We start from the raw sequence: 19120 nt of genomic DNA on the forward strand, positions 1-19120 counted from the left end.
TTAGTTTTTCTTGAATTATTTTTTTCAAATTCAGAAACTTTTTTCTTCTATTTGTTTTTCTTCTCTTTGATTGTACATTTAATAGAGTTTCATTTTTTAATGAACCAAAACACCTAATTCAAAAGGTGGGTTGTACAGTTAGATTCTGATCCTAGCCGTTCATGCTTTTGATTGATTAGCAAAACTCATAATAAAGTGGAAAATCACCATCAAATAAATGTAGAGGGAAGGGAAATGATACAATTAAGGACCGATTCATGTCATTTATGTTTGTGAAGCCAACAAAACAGGAACGATCAGGATCAGCTTCCTTGCATATCCGCAATTGGTTTAACACTTAGACTATATTAATTTCAAAACGATTAAATACAAATGAACAGTGTGAATCAGAATTGTTGGGGACATTGATTAGCATTTGTCACATTCCTTTTGTAAAAATATGGGATCCCATCAATACAAATGTTGTTAGCTAAAAAAACAAACAAACAAAAGGTGGCTATGTGAGTCGAGTTTGGAAGCCAATTATTTGATGTTAGAACTCAGAAACCCTGCATGTCATATCCCGGTTCGGGACGGACCACTTTCCGGGCCCATTCCACCACCGTAGCACGATATTGTCCGCTTTGGGCCCCGACTACGCCCTCACGGTTTTGTTTCTGGGAACTCACACGAGAACTCCCCAGTGGGTCACCCATCATGGGATTGCTCTCGCGCGCTACTCGCTTAACTTCAGAGTGTCGATGGAACCCGAAACCAGTAAGCTCCCAAAAGGCCTCGTGCTAGGTAGGGATGGGAATATACATTTAAGGATCACTCCCCTGAGCGATGTGGGATGTTACAATCCACCCCCTTAGGGGCCCGACGTCCTCGTCGGCACACCACGGTTAGGGTTAAGCTCTGATACCAAATTGTCACATCCCGGCCTAGGGCGGACCACTTCCCGGGCCCATTCCACCACCGTAGCACGATATTGTCCGCTTTAGGCCCCGATTACGCCCTCACGGTTTTGTTTCTGGGAACTCACACGAGAACTTCCCAGTGGGTCACCCATCATGGGATTGCTCTCGCGCGCTACTTGCTTAACTTCGGAATTCCGATGGAACCTGAAGCCAGTGAACTCCCAAAAAGCCTCGTGCTAGGTAGGGATGTGAATATACATTTAAGGATCACTCCCCTGGACGATGTGGGATGTTACACTGCAACTGATTTTCCTTATTATCCACTGGCATGTGAACGATGCAACACCAAACCCTAGTGCATAATATATAAAATAATAAAATCATAGGTTTGGTCATCTTAATAACAAGGCTTAATTGGGTTAATAGTCCAAGTGATGATAAGGTAGTTGGAATGTGGTGAAATCTGTTAGGTCTCAGACTCAAAATTGAAAGTTTCCTTAATTCTCCGTTAATTGTTATCACGTGAGCCTTACATGCTAACAATTAACGGAAATACTGACACACCATAACCCGAAATATCCACCTGAACACTGAATCAAGTTGTGCTGGCCAACACCAAGGAGATGATAAAGCCATAGAGTGATGGTGATGTGGAAAGTGCTACTAATTTAAACCTAAAGTAACTAATTCTAGAGTGCGCATGTGAGTGGTTTTGAACCTATATCACACAAATGATGTCAAAATATAAATAAAATGCAGTAAAAGTAGAGTAATAATTATACCGTTAAGAGTAGCCTCCTAGTTATCAGCTTTTGTCAGAGGTCCTCGTCAACAACATGAACTCTGTCACTAAATCTTGAAGGGGTGAAAAACAAGAATGAATTGACCTGAAAAATAAAATATTATTTCCGACCACCCCTATCAGCATGAGGACTAATAATCCAATTAGGCCTACTAACAAATACTAATGACAATGAACCATGCAATATGCATAATGTTATAAATAGGCAAAATTTATAGAGAGATAACCTTTACTCGGTGAAGGAACGAAGCAGTTGCAGAGTAATATACCGACACAAGCTGTTGCAGAGGAAGTAATGTATATTATTGCTATTAGATATATTTCTCTTTTCTTTCTTCTTCTCATTCACTAATCTTTGCACAATTGAATTGCTCTATTTATAGAGCTACTTCAATGGAAAATTACAAAACATTACTATTTAGCTTATGAGTATATAGTACACATGTGATACTTTACTATACACATTACTATACACATGTGGGCAAACATATCCATCATTTACAACACTCCCCCTTGGATGCCCACATATCAACATCAGTTGCCTCATTAAAACCTTGCTTGGAAAAACCCTGTGGGAAAAAACCATAGCGAAGGAAAAAGAGTACAACTTTACCCGGATGGTGTTGAGCATGCTTAGGTTGCCTCGTTAAAACCTTGATAGGAAAAACCCAGTGGGAAAAATCCTAAGCGAAGGAAAAAGAGTACAACATGCATGTATCATGGATGCTCCCCCTGAATTGTATCTCCCCCTGATTCCGCATTTTTCAAATCTGTAAGCCGACGTAATCCGATTCCCTGTACCAACTTCTGAAATGTGCACTTTGGTAGAGATTTGGTGAACAAGTCTGCTAAATTTTCATTGGAACGGATTTGTCTGACTTCAAGAACTTTAGCCTTCTGAAGCTCATGTGCGCTGAAAAATCTTGGAGATATGTGTTTAGTCTTATCACCTTTGATAAATCCTTCCTTCATTTGGGCGACACAGGCTGCATTATCTTCATGGATGACAGTTGGAGTGTTTGTCTTTGAAGGTAGACCACATGAATTCCGGATGTGATGGATCATTGATCTTAACCAAGAACATTCACGACTTGCTTCATGTAAAGCAATTATTTCCGAATGATTGGAAGATGTTGCAACTAGCGTTTGCTTTGTTGATCGCCATGAAATTGCAGTATCTCCATTAGTGAACACATATCCATTTTGTGAGCGGGCTTTATGCGGATCGGAGAGAAAACCAGCATCTGCGTATCCAACAAGGATTTGTTCATTTGTGGGCTTGTCTGAGTAGAAGAGACCCATATCTGTTGTCCCACGAAGGTATCGTAGAACATCTTTGACTCCCTTCCAATGACGAATTGTTGGAGCAGAGCTGTACCTGGCTAACAAGTTAACTGAAAAAGCTATATCTGGTCTAGTACATTGTGCTAAATACAATAAAGCACCTATTGCGCTCAAATATGGTACTTCTGGACCAAGGACCAGTTCATCATCTTCTTTTGGACGAAATGGATCTTTCTTAATGTCCAAAGAACGAACGACCATTGGGGTGCTAAGTGGATAAGCCTTATCCATGCCAAATCGCTTCAGTATTTTTTCAATGTAAGCTGATTGATGGACCAAAATTCCACTAACACAATGCTCGATCTGCAGGCCTAGACAATATTTGGTTTTCCCAAGGTCTTTCATTTCAAATTCGTTTTTCAGATATTCAGCAGTTTTGTTGAGCTCTTCGGGGGTTCCAACTAGGTTCATATCATCGACATACACTGCCACTATAGCAAATCCAGTATTTGATTTCTTAATGAACACACAAGGGCAGATGACATTGTTGGCATATCCTTCTTTAATCAAATACTCACTGAGACGATTATACCACATTCGCCCAGATTGTTTCAGCCCATATAGTGATCGCCTTAATTTGATTGAGAACATACCCCGTGGTTTGTTAGTTGCTTCAGGCAACTTAAGTCCTTCTGGGACTTTCATATATATGTCAGTATCTAATTCTCCATATAGATACGCGGTGATGACATCCATAAGTCGCATGTCAAGTTTTTCTGAAATCACCAAACTTATTAAGTAACGAAACGTAATTGCATCCATTACAGGAGAGTATGTCTCTTCATAATCAACTCCAGGTCTTTGTGAAAAACCTTGTGCAACGAGTCGTGCTTTATATCTTGCAATCTCGTTTTTCTCGTTGCGTTTCCTTGTGAATACCCATTTATAACCTACGGGGTTCACACCAGGCAGGGTTTGGACTACTGGTCCAAAAACACTTCGTCTTTCCAAGGATTTTAATTCTGCCTGGATTGCATCTTTCCACTTAGGCCAATCTTGTCTCTGTTTGCATTCATCAACAGAGCGGGGCTCAATATCATCACTTAATATGATTTCAGTGGCTATTGCAAATGCAAACATGTCATCGATGATTATTTCATTTCGATCCCACAATTCATTAGTACATGCATAATTTATGGATATTTCTTTGCTTTCATGTACTTCTGTCTCTTCAGGGACATGTGTCTCATCAAGGACATTTTCTTTTTCTGGAAGTACAGAGTCACGAATTGTGGATTTATCATTCAATTCCTTTTCTTGAATGATATCATTTGGGTTCAATTGGGCCCTCATCTTTCTCTTTCGAGGAGCTGAATCTTTTGAACCTGGGGGTCTACCACGCTTCAGGCGTGCACTGGATGAATCATTCGCTGCCACTTTATTTTGTCCAACAGGGACATCAATTCTTGCAGGTGCGTTTGCAGCCGGTATATATGACTGTGTCACTTTCGAAGCATCATTAAATGCATCTGGCATTTGATTAGCAATACCTTGAAGATGAACGATTCTTTTCACTTCGTTTTCACATTGAGTGCTTCTTGGATCAAAATGAGATAAGGTGGGAACAACCCATGTTAGCTCTTGTCGTTCTTCTGGAACGGTCTTTTCTCCCCCTAACGACGGGAAAATTGTCTCATCAAAATGACAATCAGCAAAACGAGCTGTAAACACATCACCAGTCAAAGGTTCCAAATATCTAATGATAGATGGTGAATCAAAACCCACATAAATTCCCAATCTGCGCTGAGGTCCCATTTTAGTTCGTTGTGGTGGTGCAATAGGCACATAAGCAGCACAACCAAAAACTCGTAAATGTGAAATATTTGGCTGATGTCCAAACACGAGTTGTATTGATGAGTATTGGTGGTTGGCTATGGGTCTCAATCTAACCAATGATGCAGCATGTAATATGGCATGTCCCCATGTAGAAACTGGCAATTTCGTTTTCATGAGCAGAGTGCGGGCTATTAATTGAAGCCGCTTGATAAATGCCTCTGCTAAACCATTTTGAGTATGGACATGAGGAACAGGGTGTTCAACATTAATGCCCAGTGCCATACAGTAATCATCAAAGGTTTGAGACGTAAATTCACCAGCGTTATCAAGTCGAATGGACTTAATGGGATGATCTGGGAACTGTGCTCGCAACTTAATTATCTGAGCAAGAAGTCTCGCAAAAGCTACATTTCGAGTAGACAATAGGCAAACATGTGACCATCGGGTAGATGCATCAACCAAAACCATAAAATATCGAAATGGTCCACAAGGTGGTTGAATAGGTCCACAAATATCCCCTTGAATTCTTTGCAAAAATGATGGGGATTCATCATCAACCTTTAGTTGTGATGGTCTAATTACCAACTTCCCTTGGGAACAAGCCTTGCAAGGATTATCATTCGGGACATTAATGTGTCTGCTCAGTAATGGATGTCCATTAGAGTTGGTAATGATTCTACGCATCATGGTGGATCCTGGATGACCTAGACGGTCATGCCAAAGCATGTAAACCTTTGAATCAATGAACTTCTGGTTCATGACAGTATATGCCTCAACTGTCTTTATGTATGTACAATACAATCCACTCGATAAACCATGCAACTTCTCCAATATACGCTTCTGGGTATCGTTGGAGGTAATGCATAAATATTCCACATTTTCTACACTTTTCGTTTCAAGGTGGTATCCATTTAAACGTATGTCTTTAAAACTCAACAAATTTCGAATGGACCGAGTAGCATATAATGCATTCTTTATAGACAATATTGTTCCATTTGGTAACATAATCTGGGCTTTTCCTGAGCCTTCAATTACATCTGATGGTCCTGATATTGTTGTTACCTTTACTTTTGCAAGTACCAAATTCGAGAAATACTTTCGGTCTCGAAGTATTGAATGCGTGGTTGCGCTATCTGCAAGACAAAAGTCTCCGCCATTGATCTTGTTTTGAGAATAACCATAATTTTTATCCATGATCTCTGAGTAAAGAAAAAGCAGTTTATTCATACTGGAATACTACTTTTATTGAATTGAAAATGCGAGCATTAAACCACAGGTACAAATAACATGAGTACATTAAACATAAATAATTCAATCGGACCCATAAACTTCATTCCCACTTTCATTAATAAAGTCTGTAGCATCCAGGTGGGTTGTGTTTAACTGTCCTTGTTGATGCACAAAATCAGCGAAGACTTTGGTACAACAGAAAGTGTCAGGTTTTGTGACCTTCGCTTGGTTGCTTCGGTCACTAGTGAGGATAAGTACGTAAATGAATAGAGACAGAGAAGCAAACACAGGATGTACGTGGTTCACCCAGATTGGCTACGTCCACGGAGTAGAGGAGTTCTTATTAGTAGTGAAGGGCTTACACAAGTACAAAGGATCAAGCTCTCAATTTAGTGAGTTCTTGTGAATGATTTAACACAAAATGGCATTAGGCAATATTGTGGGGGAATGACCCCTATTTATAGAAAAACTTGTAGCTTTGTCACATTGACATGTGTCATGTTATGATTGGTTCTTGATGTTGACACGTGCTGCGCTCTGATTGGCTTCTAATCTTGACACGTGTCGAGTAGTGATTGGCCTCCTGGTCGGAGGGGAACTCTTCTGGGTCCTTGACAGTATAGCGTTGGCCGGTGCTCGGTAGTTTCGGGATTGGTCAAGTATGGTACAAACAGTGCTCCCCTAAGTTCCCGAGTGAGGGAAACTCCTCGGTTGGGGACTTGCAAGATCCAATCCCTTGAGTAATCACGAAACTTCTAAGTACCGAAGTGTGGTCTGATCTTCATCTGCCCTTCTCTGGAAGTACCTTTCCTCCATCCGGGAATGGTGTACTTAGCTGATGTTGACGCACAAAGTAATGTATCAATTTCACTTGAAGCTTAGTTGTAGTTTCGGGCTTAGTCAAGTGTGATACAAACCCTATAGTAGGAGTCCCCCAAGTCGCCGAGCTAGGAGATCTGCCGAAAGAGGTGACAGACAAGGTAAGCAGTCAAACTTCCAAGTAAGCAACCCAGGATCAGAGGTTTGACGTCGGCTTCCGGTTGATTGTTCTCATTCTCCTTGTCTCTCATTCAACTGCCAGGATAAGGAGAAGCAAATGGATAAGAGATGATATGAGATACTTTTGCTTTTGAAGAAGTAACTTTCCACAGGCTTATTCTTGAACTGTGCTGGAGGGTTTCCTGGTGCCCTTCAGAGTATAAGGCCGACTCAAAAATTTGAGGGTCAAAACAAGTCCATCAAATCTAGAGTACGTTCGACCTTGATGATATGGGATACTTTTGCTGTTGACGGAATAATGAATGTGGTATGGAAAGGTGTCGTGCTGTAGTGATCTGTTTCAGCTCACCGTTGAACCTTCTGCTTCAATCTTTTGCATGGCAGAAGTGGTGTGCAACCTTTGCATTTAAATGGTCCTTCAGAACATTCCTTCATAGTGACTCATCCACGCTTGGCAGCTTCAGTGTAAAGAGCCAATATCTGATCAACTGTCATGAGGTATTTGCCGGTGGAATTCGTGACCTTGACAGCAGTTGAGGATGAGTACTCGAGAGCAATGCTAAGTAAGCAACCAGGCAAAGGCTCCAGGCAGTCAGTTCCAAATTGGAGGTTTGATTTCAGGTTCCGACTGACTGCTCTCTTTCTCCTTGTCCTGCAGGTGTGGACAAGGACAAAGACAAAGACAGGGAGAAAGCATGATATGGGATACTCTTGCTTTCGACCCTGATGATATGAGATACTCTTGTTCTTGGTGTGGCTTATTTGCTGAGGTATTATCGGGGGGAAATAAAGCTGAGTATTTCGAGAGGTTATGTTGAGGGTGCCTTTTCGAATGCGAGAAAGGGTTGAGCATTTTTGCAGGTTTGCCTGTCCGTTAAGGAGGGAGGTCAATGTATATAGGGATTTCCCAATAACAAGTAGTAATGCTATTCCTTTACCCTTCTTGGTCACAGCAATGTAGTGGGAGCTGCCAGCTTCACGTGTTTTAATTTTGTCAGAGCACTTTGAAAAAGTGGTATGTGGTATCTGGAAAGCTGATATTACGTGTGGAGATTACAGACAAGCTTTATCTAAGGAAATCTGGCTCTCGAAGTTCTGAGAGTTGTGCCTCTTCGGTTTTCGAACAAGCAATCCCGTCGAGGATCTGACTCTCGAGATTCGGAAAGCGGTGCTACTCCGGTTTTTGAGAAAGTAATTATGTTGGGAGTCTTTTCTCGAATGTGAGTAAAGGTTGGTCGTTCTTGCCAACCTGTCTTGCCGCAAAACACGGAGGTCGACACACATAGGGACTTTCCAGTTGTCAAGCAGTGGTGCTGTTCCTTTACCCTTATGGGTAATAGTAGGGTAGCTGGCACTTCGAAATTCTCGTGCCTAAACTTTGTCAGAGATCTTTGACAAAGTTATATGTGGTACCCGAGGAGTTGATGGTGCATATGGAGAGCGGTGATTGATCAGTAAGATTCACGTGCTTTCTACTTCACCAGAAATCTTCGACAGATTGCCCGTAATTTCCGCAAAGCTGATTGTGCATGTGACAGGTGCTGACGAGGCTGCAAAAGCAGGTGCTTCTTCGATTTCTGAGATCGGCCATCGTGGTCTCTGAGCAGCCCAGCTTTTGAGAAAGCATTCGCCTCTTCGATTTCTGAGATCGGCCCTCGTGGTCTCTGAGCAGCCCAGCTTTTGAGAAAGCAAACGCCTCTTCGATTTCTGAAGCTCCGTCGAGTGCAGATTTTTATAGAGGCTGGCATTAAGTTCCACAGCACACTTGAATCTCTACCAGTAGAAGCTCATTTCTTGCACTTCTAAGATCTTGATTTGTCTGACCTCTTCCTTCTTCAACACATTTGAAAATGTCTGGACCCTCCGACCGTCGTTTTGACTTGAACCTTGGAGAAGAGACAGCCATGCCTTCTCCAGACAACATATGGCGCCCATCCTTCATATCCCCTACTGGTCCTCTTACCGTTGGGGATTCTGTGATGAAGAATGATATGACCGCTGCAGTGGTGGCCAGGAACCTTCTCACTCCCAAAGATAACAGACTACTTTCCAAACGGTCTGATGAGTTGGCTGTTAAGGACTCTCTGGCTCTTAGTGTTCAGTGTGCAGGTTCTGTGTCTAATATGGCCCAACGCCTATTTGCTAGAACCCGCCAAGTTGAATCATTGGCTGCTGAAGTGATGAGTCTCAAACAGGAGATTAGAGGGCTCAAGCATGAGAATAAGCAGTTGCACCGGCTCGCCCATGACTATGCTACAAACATGAAGAGGAAGCTTGACCAGATGAAGGAATCTGATGGTAAGGTTTTACTTGATCATCAGCGGTTTGTGGGTTTGTTCCAAAGGCATTTATTGCCTTCGTCCTCTAGGGCTGTACCTGGTAATGAAGCTTCAAATGATGAACCTCCAATGCCTCCTCCTTCTGGGGTTTTGTCAAGTACTGAGGCTCCGGATAACCACCCTCCGGTGCTTTCTCTTTCTGGGGCTCTACCGACTGCTGAGACTTCCCCTAAGCAACCTTTGTGAAGGCTCCCTTTTGTTTGTTTATTTTGACTCATGTATATGTACATATTTGTGGCTTATCGAAAATATTAATAAATAAGCTTTGCTTCATTTCAACATATTGTGTTAAATACACCAAAGCCTTCTTCATAAAGTTCTTTGAATTTTTGCTTTTGTTGAAACCTGTATTGTTGAAGCTTTGTGAGTGAAGCATGTAGTTTGAGGTAGTGTTCCCTTAATTTCCCGAGTGAGGAAAACTTCTCGGTTGGAGACTTGAAAAATCCAAGTCACTGAGTAGTCACGAACTTTTGAGTACCAAGGCGTAGTAGCATATGGTGGGAGTCCCCCAAGTCTCTAGTCGAGGGAGTTGACGAATGAGGTGTCTTGCTAATAGTCCATGTCGTAAGTACCAAAACTTCATTCTTTTGTTTTCTAAGTGGTAGCCCCGGACTTTTTCTTCATAGATTTTGTTTATGAAGGTTGCTAGGCCCGAATAAGTGGAATTGCAGAAGGTGTAACCGTTGGTGCATTAACATCATAATGGAAGCATCACAATGATGGAAGCATCACAATGATGAAAGCATCATAATGATGAAAACACCATAATGATGAAACATCATAATGATGTTTCTTTGGTGGAATTGTTTTTCATTTCCCCTAACAACCGGAATTGTTTTTCAACATAACACCATCATCTGTAGGTCGAATCACAAAGTTGTCTTCATGAAAGTTGTTCGTTAATTCCTTAACTACAACATATCCAAATTGGAGAGCCATCGGAGCAGTACAACTCCAGAAATCCAGGTATGATGAGTGACTGTTTATCATTTGTCTGTCAACCCGTCAGATTTGTTGTGAGCTTTGAAACTCTATTTTCTCTTGCTCAGATCAGCATGCTTTCTTCATTGAAGTTGTTCCTCAGCTTGTGAACTACAACATATCCAAATTTGAGATCCCTCGGAGCTGTATAACTCAAGAAAATCAGGTATGATGAATGACTGGTTATTATTTTTCTGTCAACCCGTCAGATTTGTTGTGAGCTTCGAAACTCCATTTTCTCTTGTTCAGATCGGTATGCTTTCTTCATTGAAGTTGTTCCTCAGCTTGTGAACTACAACATATCCAAATTTGAGATCCCTCGGAGCTGTATAACTCAAGAAACTCAGGTATGATGAATGACTGGTTATTATTTTTCTGTCAACCCGTCAGATTTGTTGTGAGCTTCGAAACTCCATTTTCTCTTGTTCAGATCGGTATGCTTTCTTCATTGAAGTTGTTCCTCAGCTTGTGAACTACAACATATCCAAATTTGAGATCCCTCAGAGCTGTATAACTCAAGAAATTCAGGTATGATGAATGACTGGTTATTATTTGTCTGTCAACCCGTCAGATTTGTTGTGAGTTTCGAAACTCCATTTTCTCTTGTTCAGATCGGTATGCTTTCTTCATTGAAGTTGTTCCTCATCGACTCTTTCATAACATATCAAAAATTCAGGATGAACTAACGGTTAAATATTTCCAGATCTTCGAAACATCACAACAGCTTCGAAATCTGCAAGAAGCCGACTATCATGTTTGGAGCTTCAACACTTTAATTTCCGTCGCTCAAACAGAAATGGTTCCTTCTTGAAAGTTGTTCATATGCTCAAGAACTATAGGGTGTCCAAAATTCAGCTCCATTGGAGAAGAGCAGAGGTTGCAGAAATTTGATAGATGAAAGGAGGCGGAAGAGGGAGAGAGAAAAAAAAGTCTCTTGGGTTGGATTTCTATTTTGGGGCAGATTCCAATTTTTGTAGCACCTTCATTATTGATGAATTGCTTGTTCTTTTGTCCATTATGAAATTTGGGACTTTGGCTTGTTGTTGGATCTATTATAATATGTTTGGGAACATATATAAGTGAATAAATAAGAAGGAAAATTTTGGGCCCTTGTGGGTGTAAAACAAAAAATGTTTATGTTTACCCAAGTGTTTTTGTACAAGTTCAAGGGCATCTTGGGTTTTGTGAACAAAATTTGTTTATTTGGAGCAAGGTTTTGTGTTGAAGCTTTGTAGGTGAAGCTTTGGTGTTGAAGCTTTGTGGGTGAAGCTTTGAAGGTGAAGCTTTTCGGGTGAAGCTTGTTGGGTGAAGCTTTTTAGGTGAAGCTTTGTGGGTGAAGCTTTTTAGGTGAAGCTTTTCGGGTGAAGCTTTTTGGGTGAAGCTTTTTAGGTGAAGCTTTTCGGGTGAAGCTTTTCGGGTGAAGCTTTTTGGGTGAAGCTTTTTAGGTGAAGCTTTGATGGTGAAGCTTTTTGGGTGAAGCTTTTTAGGTGAAGCTTTTTGGGTGAAGCTTTTTAGGTGAAGCTTTGATGGTGAAGCTTTTTGGGTGAAGCTTTTTAGGTGAAGCTTTGTGGGTGAAGCTTTGGAGGTGAAGCTTTTCGGGTGAAGCTTTTTGGATGAAGCTGTTTTTTTTTTTTTTTTTGGGCGCTTGACACGGTCTTCATTTGCTTGTTTTGTAGTGACTGTGGAAGACAGATTGCTTTCTGATTGAGAAGGGTTCCGGCATCGCTTGCTATGAATGTAAAAGAGTGAGGACTGAGTTGGCTAAATTACCTCTTTATTGAATTCATTGCCAAATGGCCTTCATTACATAGGATGCCGAACGGCTATAGCTCAACACTTGTACATCGTGAGTCTATTTGTAGTAGTACTTCAAGTGATCAGCGTTCCATGGATGGCCAAGGGTCTTGCCATCGGAGCTTCTAAGTGTGTAAGAGCCAGGGCAACTGATGCCAATGACTTCATACGGTCCATCCCAGTTTGGACTAAGTGTGCCTTCACTCGGGACTCTGTCGCAGAGTAATCTTTTCTTTAAGACCCAGTCTCCTATTTTGAAAGAACGAGGCTTGACCCTAGAGTCATAATAGTTGGAGATGCGCTGCTTGTAGGCGACATTCCTCAAGTGAGCTTGGTTTCTGTGTTCCTCGACTAAATCCAAGTTGAGGGTGAGTTGTTTGTCATTTTCACTTTGAATGTAGTTCTGGACTCGGAATGTTGCTTGCTCGAGCTCAACAGGGACAACCGCCTCTGTGCCAAAGGCAAGTGAGAATGGAGTTTCTCCTGTTGAAGTCCGATATGAAGTGCGATATGACCAAAGAACTTGGGGTACAAATTCTGGCCAACAGCCTTTAGCTTTGTCCAAGCTGGTTTTCAAAGTGCGCTTGATTATTTTGTTGATGGCCTCAACTTGTCCATTAGACTGGGGATGAGCTGGAGAGGCAAAGCATAAGTTGATGTTGAACTTAGAGCAGAACAACCTGAACTTCTTGTTGTCAAACTGTCGCCCATTGTCAGTGACTATCGCATTGGGAATGCCGAATCTACAAAGGATGTTCTTCCACACGAAGTCTTCTATCTTTGCCTCAGTAATGGTTGCCAAGGGTTCTACTTCGGCCCACTTTGTGAAGTAGTCCACTGCAACGACTGCGTAACAGACTTTGCCCTTCCCTGCCGGCATTGGGCCGATCAAATCAAGTCCCCACTGGGCGAAGGGCCAAGGGCTGATCATAGGAGTAAGAGGCTCTGGAGGGGAATGAGGAATAGTCGCATATCGTTGACATTTGTCACATGAGCGGGATACTTTGATGGCATCCTGGTGGAGTGTTGGCCAGTAATATCCTTGGCGAAAAGTCTTGTGTGCTAGGGACCGAGATCCAGCATGATCTCCACAGACTCCCTCATGTATTTCCCGAAGGACGATTTCCGCCTCGGCAGGCGTAAGACACCTTAAGTATGGCAGGCTAAAACCTCGCTTATAGAGTTGATCATTGATGATCAGGTAGCGGGTAGACTTGTATCGAATTTGCTTAGCCTGGACTTTATCATTTGGGAGGGTGCCATGAGCAAGGAAATTATAGATCGGGGTGATCCAACTATCCCCCTGTTGTAAGTTGCATACTTCTGCGGCCATGGTGCTTGGTGTTGCCAACAGTTCGACATGAATTTTTCTTCCAATCTTGTCTTCCACAGCTGAGGCGAGGCGAGCCAGGGCGTCTGCATGACTGTTTGCCGCTCGAGGAACTTGGGTGATCTGGTAGTGGAAGTGCTTGAGCAAAAGTTGTGTTTGCGCAAGATATGCTGCCATGGAGCTGTCCTTAGCATCAAAGTTGTTGGTAACCTGGTTGACCACTAATTGGGAGTCACTGAAAATATCAATTTGTTTAACCCCGAGGTGTTTGGCCAAACGTAATCCTGCTAGAAGGGCTTCATACTCGGCCTCATTGTTTGATGCCTTGAATTTGAAACGAAGAGCATACTCCATTGCTACTTTGTCGGGCGTAGTCAAGACTAGTCCCGCTCCACAGCCCTGTTGGTTGGATGAGCCATCAACATACAGACTCCATGCTGAGGTCGTTGATTCTACTTTCTAAGCTTCCGATGGTAATGAAGCTACTGCTTCAGGTGTATAAGCAATGTCAACAGGATATGTGAAGTCGGCGATGAAATCTGCTACTGCTTGGCCCTTCTCAGCTGGCTTTGGTTGGTAGGAGATGTCAAACTCACCCAACGCTATTGCCCATTTGATTATTCGCCCTGAAGTGTCAGGACTTTGGAGTATCTGTCGAAGAGGATAATTGGTAAGCACGATGATGGAGTGCGCTTGGAAGTAAGGGCAGAGTTTTCGAGCAGACATGACCAATGCCAGAGCCAATTTCTCAATGTTAGAGTACTGTGTCTCCGCATCTTGTAAGGCTTTGCTAGCGTAGTAGACAGGTCGCTCAATATTCCCATCCTTTCGAATGAGAACGGAACTTACGGCTGAAGCTGATACCGATAGGTAGATAATGAGAATGTCTTATACCTCGGGCTTGGAGAGTAGAGGGGCTTTACTCATGTACTCCTTGAGGTTTTTGAATGCCTCGGCACATTCATCAGTCCATGTAATGTACTTCCTACTTCCCTTAAGTGCTTTAAAAAAGGGAGCACATTTGTCTGTGGCCTTAGAAATGAACCTGGTTAAGGCTGCCACCTTGCCAGTAAGGCTCTGGATGTCCTTTGAAGTTACCGGTTCCTTCATGTCGAGGATTGCTTTGATCTTCTCGGGATTAGCTTCAATGCCTCGTTGGCTAATCATGAAACCTAAGAATTTGCCAGAGCCTACGCCGAAGGCACATTTGTTGGGGTTTAACCTCATTCGATACCTCTTCAAAATAGTGAAAGTTTCATATAGGTTGGTGATGTGTTGGTCAGCATGTTTGCTCTTGACTAACATATCATCAACGTAAACTTCCATGCTCTTCCCAATCTGCTCGGCGAACATTGAGTTGACTAGTCTCTGATAAGTCGCTCCTGCATTCTTTAGGCCGAAAGGCATGACTTTGTAGCAGTATAGTCCTCTATCGGTAGTGAAGGCTGTGTGTTCTTGATCCGAAGGGTTCATGAGGATTTGGTTGTATCCTGAGTAAGCATCCATGAAGCTCAGGAGTTCACACCCGGCCGTAGAGTCTATAAGTCTGTCAATAAGAGGAAGAGGGAAGCTATCTTTCGGACACCCTTTGTTTAGGTCGGTGTAGTCAACACACATTCTCCACAAGACCTTTTGAAGCAAAAGACTTTCTTTGGTCGGATTTTTCTTAACAAGGACCACATTTGCTACCCATGTCGGGTAATTGACTTCGCGGACAAAGCCTATGCCTTTGAGTTTTTCAACTTCTGCTTTCATTGCCTCGTATCGTTCAGCGTCATAAGATCTTCGCTTCTGTCTCACCGGCTTGATCTTGGGGTCAATACTCAAACGATGACAGATGACATCGGGAGAGATGCCTGGCATGTCCTCGTATGACCAGGCGAAGACTTCAGTGTTCTCTTTCAAAAAAGATATCAATGTTAACCGAATGGGTGGTGACAATGTGGTGCCAATCTTCACCATGCGATCTGGATAATCTCTTGAGATAGGTACCTTCTCCAACTCTTCAGCAGGTTGGGCTTGCTGGGTGAAAGAGTCATCTCGAGGATCATCGGGTTGATTGTTGCTATCAGGAAGATCCAAGTTCGCTTCATCTAGGCTGGTCTTTGTGACTTGGTCATGTACAGACAGGGTTTCCTTGGGTCCGGGCAAGTGTTGTTGCTTAACTGAAGTGTTGTAACATGATCGTGCACTAAGCTGATCTCCTCTGATGTAGCCGTTGCCATGGGGGGTTGGAAATTTCATCAACAGCATATGCGTGGATACCATAGCCTTGAGATCATTGATGCCTGTGCGCCCAAAGATGACATTGTATGCCGTTGGGCAGTCAACCACTAGGAAGTTAGTGGTAATGGTAGCCGTGTAAGGGCCTGTACCAATAGTAAAGGGTAAATGTATGCTCCCTAAGGGTTGCACGATATCACCGGAGAAGCTTATCAGAGGAGAAATCGAGCGATCGAGCAAGTGTTCAGCTACACTGAGTGCCCTGAAAGCTTCGGCAAACATGATATTGACCGAAGCCCCTGTGTCTACGAGGATTCGTCGAACATCAAAGTTGGCTATGTGAGCCTCCACGATCAATGGGTCGTTATGAGGGTAGATGATGCCTCTTTCTTCCTCAGGGTAGAAACATATCGGATCCCAGTTAGGCTTTTGATACTTCCCTCCCCTGATGTCTTCCACGTGAAACACTTGGTGACCAGGCCTCAGAATTCGTTCACTGTTTTTCATGGCCCTATTGGAAGATTCAGATATGGGTGTGCCGCCGCTTATGGAATATATGACATTCACCTGGCGTTGGTTACGCTTATCCCTTTGAGGGTGAAGGAGGAATTGATCAATTTTTCCTTCTCGTGCCAAAGCTTCAATACGATCACGGAGGATGATACATTTCTCGCTATCATGGCCGTTATGCTCATGGTAGCAACAAAACATGCCCGCGTTATTCGGGGGCGTGTAATCTGGGTGCCTCGGCTTTGGCTTTGGTATCAGGTGAGCTATGCTGGGGTAAATGGCCGCGCATGTGGCATTCAAGGGCGTGTATGTCTCATACCTTGGGGTAGGGGGTATCTTGACGCGGGTTTGACCCACTGCATTGACTGCCTGGGGGCGAGCGTTATTGTGGCGATACCCTTGGTTATCGGGATAGTGTCCCTTACTCTTTTTACTGAAATGAGAGTGGTGAGGATGGAAATCCTTCCTCTTGCCTTGAAATTGATATGTCTGTTGATTCGGCGAAGCATTATGCAAGGCATGGGGAGGTGCCACTGCTGTTTGGAAAGTCGAGGTCTTCTCATTTAGGTGAGTCTGGCTTCCACCTCCCACTTGTTGATAAAGGATGGTTGTAGGGGGTTTCTCCTGATATGTCTTTGCCTCGGCGGAGGCATGGTTATAAGCCTGCGCCATCACCTCAGAGTAAGTCTTCCAAGTATTGGCATTGATCATGTATTTAAAGAAACAATCACGTAGGCCTGCCGTGAAGGCTTTGAGGGCAGTCTTGTCGTCTGCCTCGGCACACCGGGAGTATTCATGGCTGAAGCGGCCAGCATACATACGTAATGACTCGTCTGGCTTCTGGCGGATAGTGTACAGGTCATCTGCAGAGTGCAAGCGATCGGTTTGGAAAATGTGTTGGGAAACAAATAGTTTCCTCAATTCCTCAAATGAGTCTACCGTCTCAGGTGTAAGACGACAATACCAATTTAGAGCTCCGCCAGAGAGGGTGGAGGGGAAGAGAAGACATCGCTCTTCGTCGGTGTGCATCCGGTATGCCATGGTGGACTTAAAGAGGTTAAGGTGCTCAATCGGGTCCTCTTTTCCAGTATAAAGTTGCAAGCCAAGCTTTTGCTTTGTCTTTGCTTGAAGGGGGGTGTTGAGGATCCTCCTTGTAAGAGGGCCAGGCCTGGGTTGGTTCCAGTCAGGTATTTCAGCCTGACGTTCAGCCTTCAACTTGTTTACTTCCTCAATAAGTTGTAGGACAAGGGGGTCCTGAGCGGAGTTATGTGCCACTGGAGCTTTCTTTCGTAAATCTCCATCTCCTCTTGGAATTAGGAAGGTTTGATCAAGGGCATGTGATTTTTCCCTGGACTCGTTGTACTGGCTTCCAGGGTATGTCTGTCGGAACACCTCTGAGTCCCCTGTACCCTCATGTCTCTCTAGGACTTGTTGCCCCTTCCCCAAATTGGTGGCCGGCTCGGGCCGTGGCAGGGGACCGAGTCTCTCAGAAATCCTTGGGTCATTGATCTTTGAGCTTATATGGATGGAATTCTCTCGACGTTGCTTCAGGAAATCCCGACAATCGCGAAAGACGGCTTTCGATCCTTCTGCCCCTTCAGCAAAGAGGTGTCTCCCTCCACTTCTCATGGTTCGGGTCGAAGCAACTGGGTTAAGAGAAGCCTCATGTTGATTATCAAGTCGAGGGGTAATCTGTTCCCTATCAGGGATATCTATGTCGAATACATGTGACCCTCCATGTTGGCGGGCACCCAGTTGATGGTTGACTTCCACGGGGGCAACAAGCTCGCGTGTCTGAGCTTGCCTAGCTTCGTGGAGTGTCTCGAAGAGCTTCTCATATTGCTCCTGGAGGACCTCATTCCTCATTGCTATCTTGTTGTTCTGAGCTTCCAACTCATCGACTTTAGCTTGAAGAAGAACTCGTTTTCCTTCCTTCTTTCGTTGTTTCGCACTATGTGCAAGGGGGGTGTCATTCTGTGTGTTGTGGCTTCCTTCGCTTCCCATGTTGGAGAGGGATGCCTGATCAAAAGAAAGTGTACGAATGATAGAAACCAGCTTGACACAGCTGAAGAGAGTAGGAATAAGTGTCGTTTCCCACAGACGGCGCCAAATGTTGATGCACAAAATCAGCGAAGACTTTGGTACAACAGAAAGTGTCAGGTTTTGTGACCTTCGCTTGGTTGCTTCGGTCACTAGTGAGGATAAGTACGTAAATGAATAGAGACAGAGAAGCAAACACAGGATGTACGTGGTTCACCCAGATTGGCTACGTCCACGGAGTAGAGGAGTTCTTATTAGTAGTGAAGGGCTTACACAAGTACAAAGGATCAAGCTCTCAATTTAGTGAGTTCTTGTGAATGATTTAACACAAAATGGCATTAGGCAATATTGTGGGGGAATGACCCCTATTTATAGAAAAACTTGTAGCTTTGTCACATTGACATGTGTCATGTTATGATTGGTTCTTGATGTTGACACGTGCTGCGCTCTGATTGGCTTCTAATCTTGACACGTGTCGAGTAGTGATTGGCCTCCTGGTCGGAGGGGAACTCTTCTGGGTCCTTGACAGTATAGCGTTGGCCGGTGCTCGGTAGTTTCGGGATTGGTCAAGTATGGTACAAACAGTCCTGATAAATTGGTCACTGGATCAGGGGTTTCCATTGGTTTAGCCTGGTCAAGGAAATTGATCTCGACACCCTTCTCCTTGAAGGAGGCTTGATATAGTTCCACCAGATGCTTTGGGGTGCGACAAGTACGCGCCCAATGTCCGTTGCCACCACACCTATGGCAACCTCCTTCATGATTTCTAGGAGTGTTCACATGAGCTTTTCCTTTCTGGCGATTGGTATTTTTAAAGCTCGGGCCTGGATTATACCTTGGAACCTGGTTGTGA

At 43.5% G+C, this 19120-nt stretch overlaps 1 long non-coding RNA gene across 1 annotated transcript; it reads left to right on the plus strand.

The window, feature by feature from the left end:
• Positions 1-10168: 10168 nt before the first annotated feature.
• Positions 10169-11408, plus strand: LOC139192476 (uncharacterized). The gene is made up of 5 exons (XR_011576649.1): positions 10169-10355; positions 10439-10536; positions 10620-10717; positions 10801-10898; positions 11074-11408. It is a non-coding gene; the product is annotated as an uncharacterized lncRNA (long non-coding RNA).
• Positions 11409-19120: the final 7712 nt, after the last annotated feature.

This window comes from Malus domestica, chromosome 02 (genome assembly GCF_042453785.1).
Source record: "Malus domestica chromosome 02, GDT2T_hap1".
In the NCBI taxonomy this organism is placed as follows: Eukaryota; Viridiplantae; Streptophyta; class Magnoliopsida; order Rosales; family Rosaceae; genus Malus; species Malus domestica.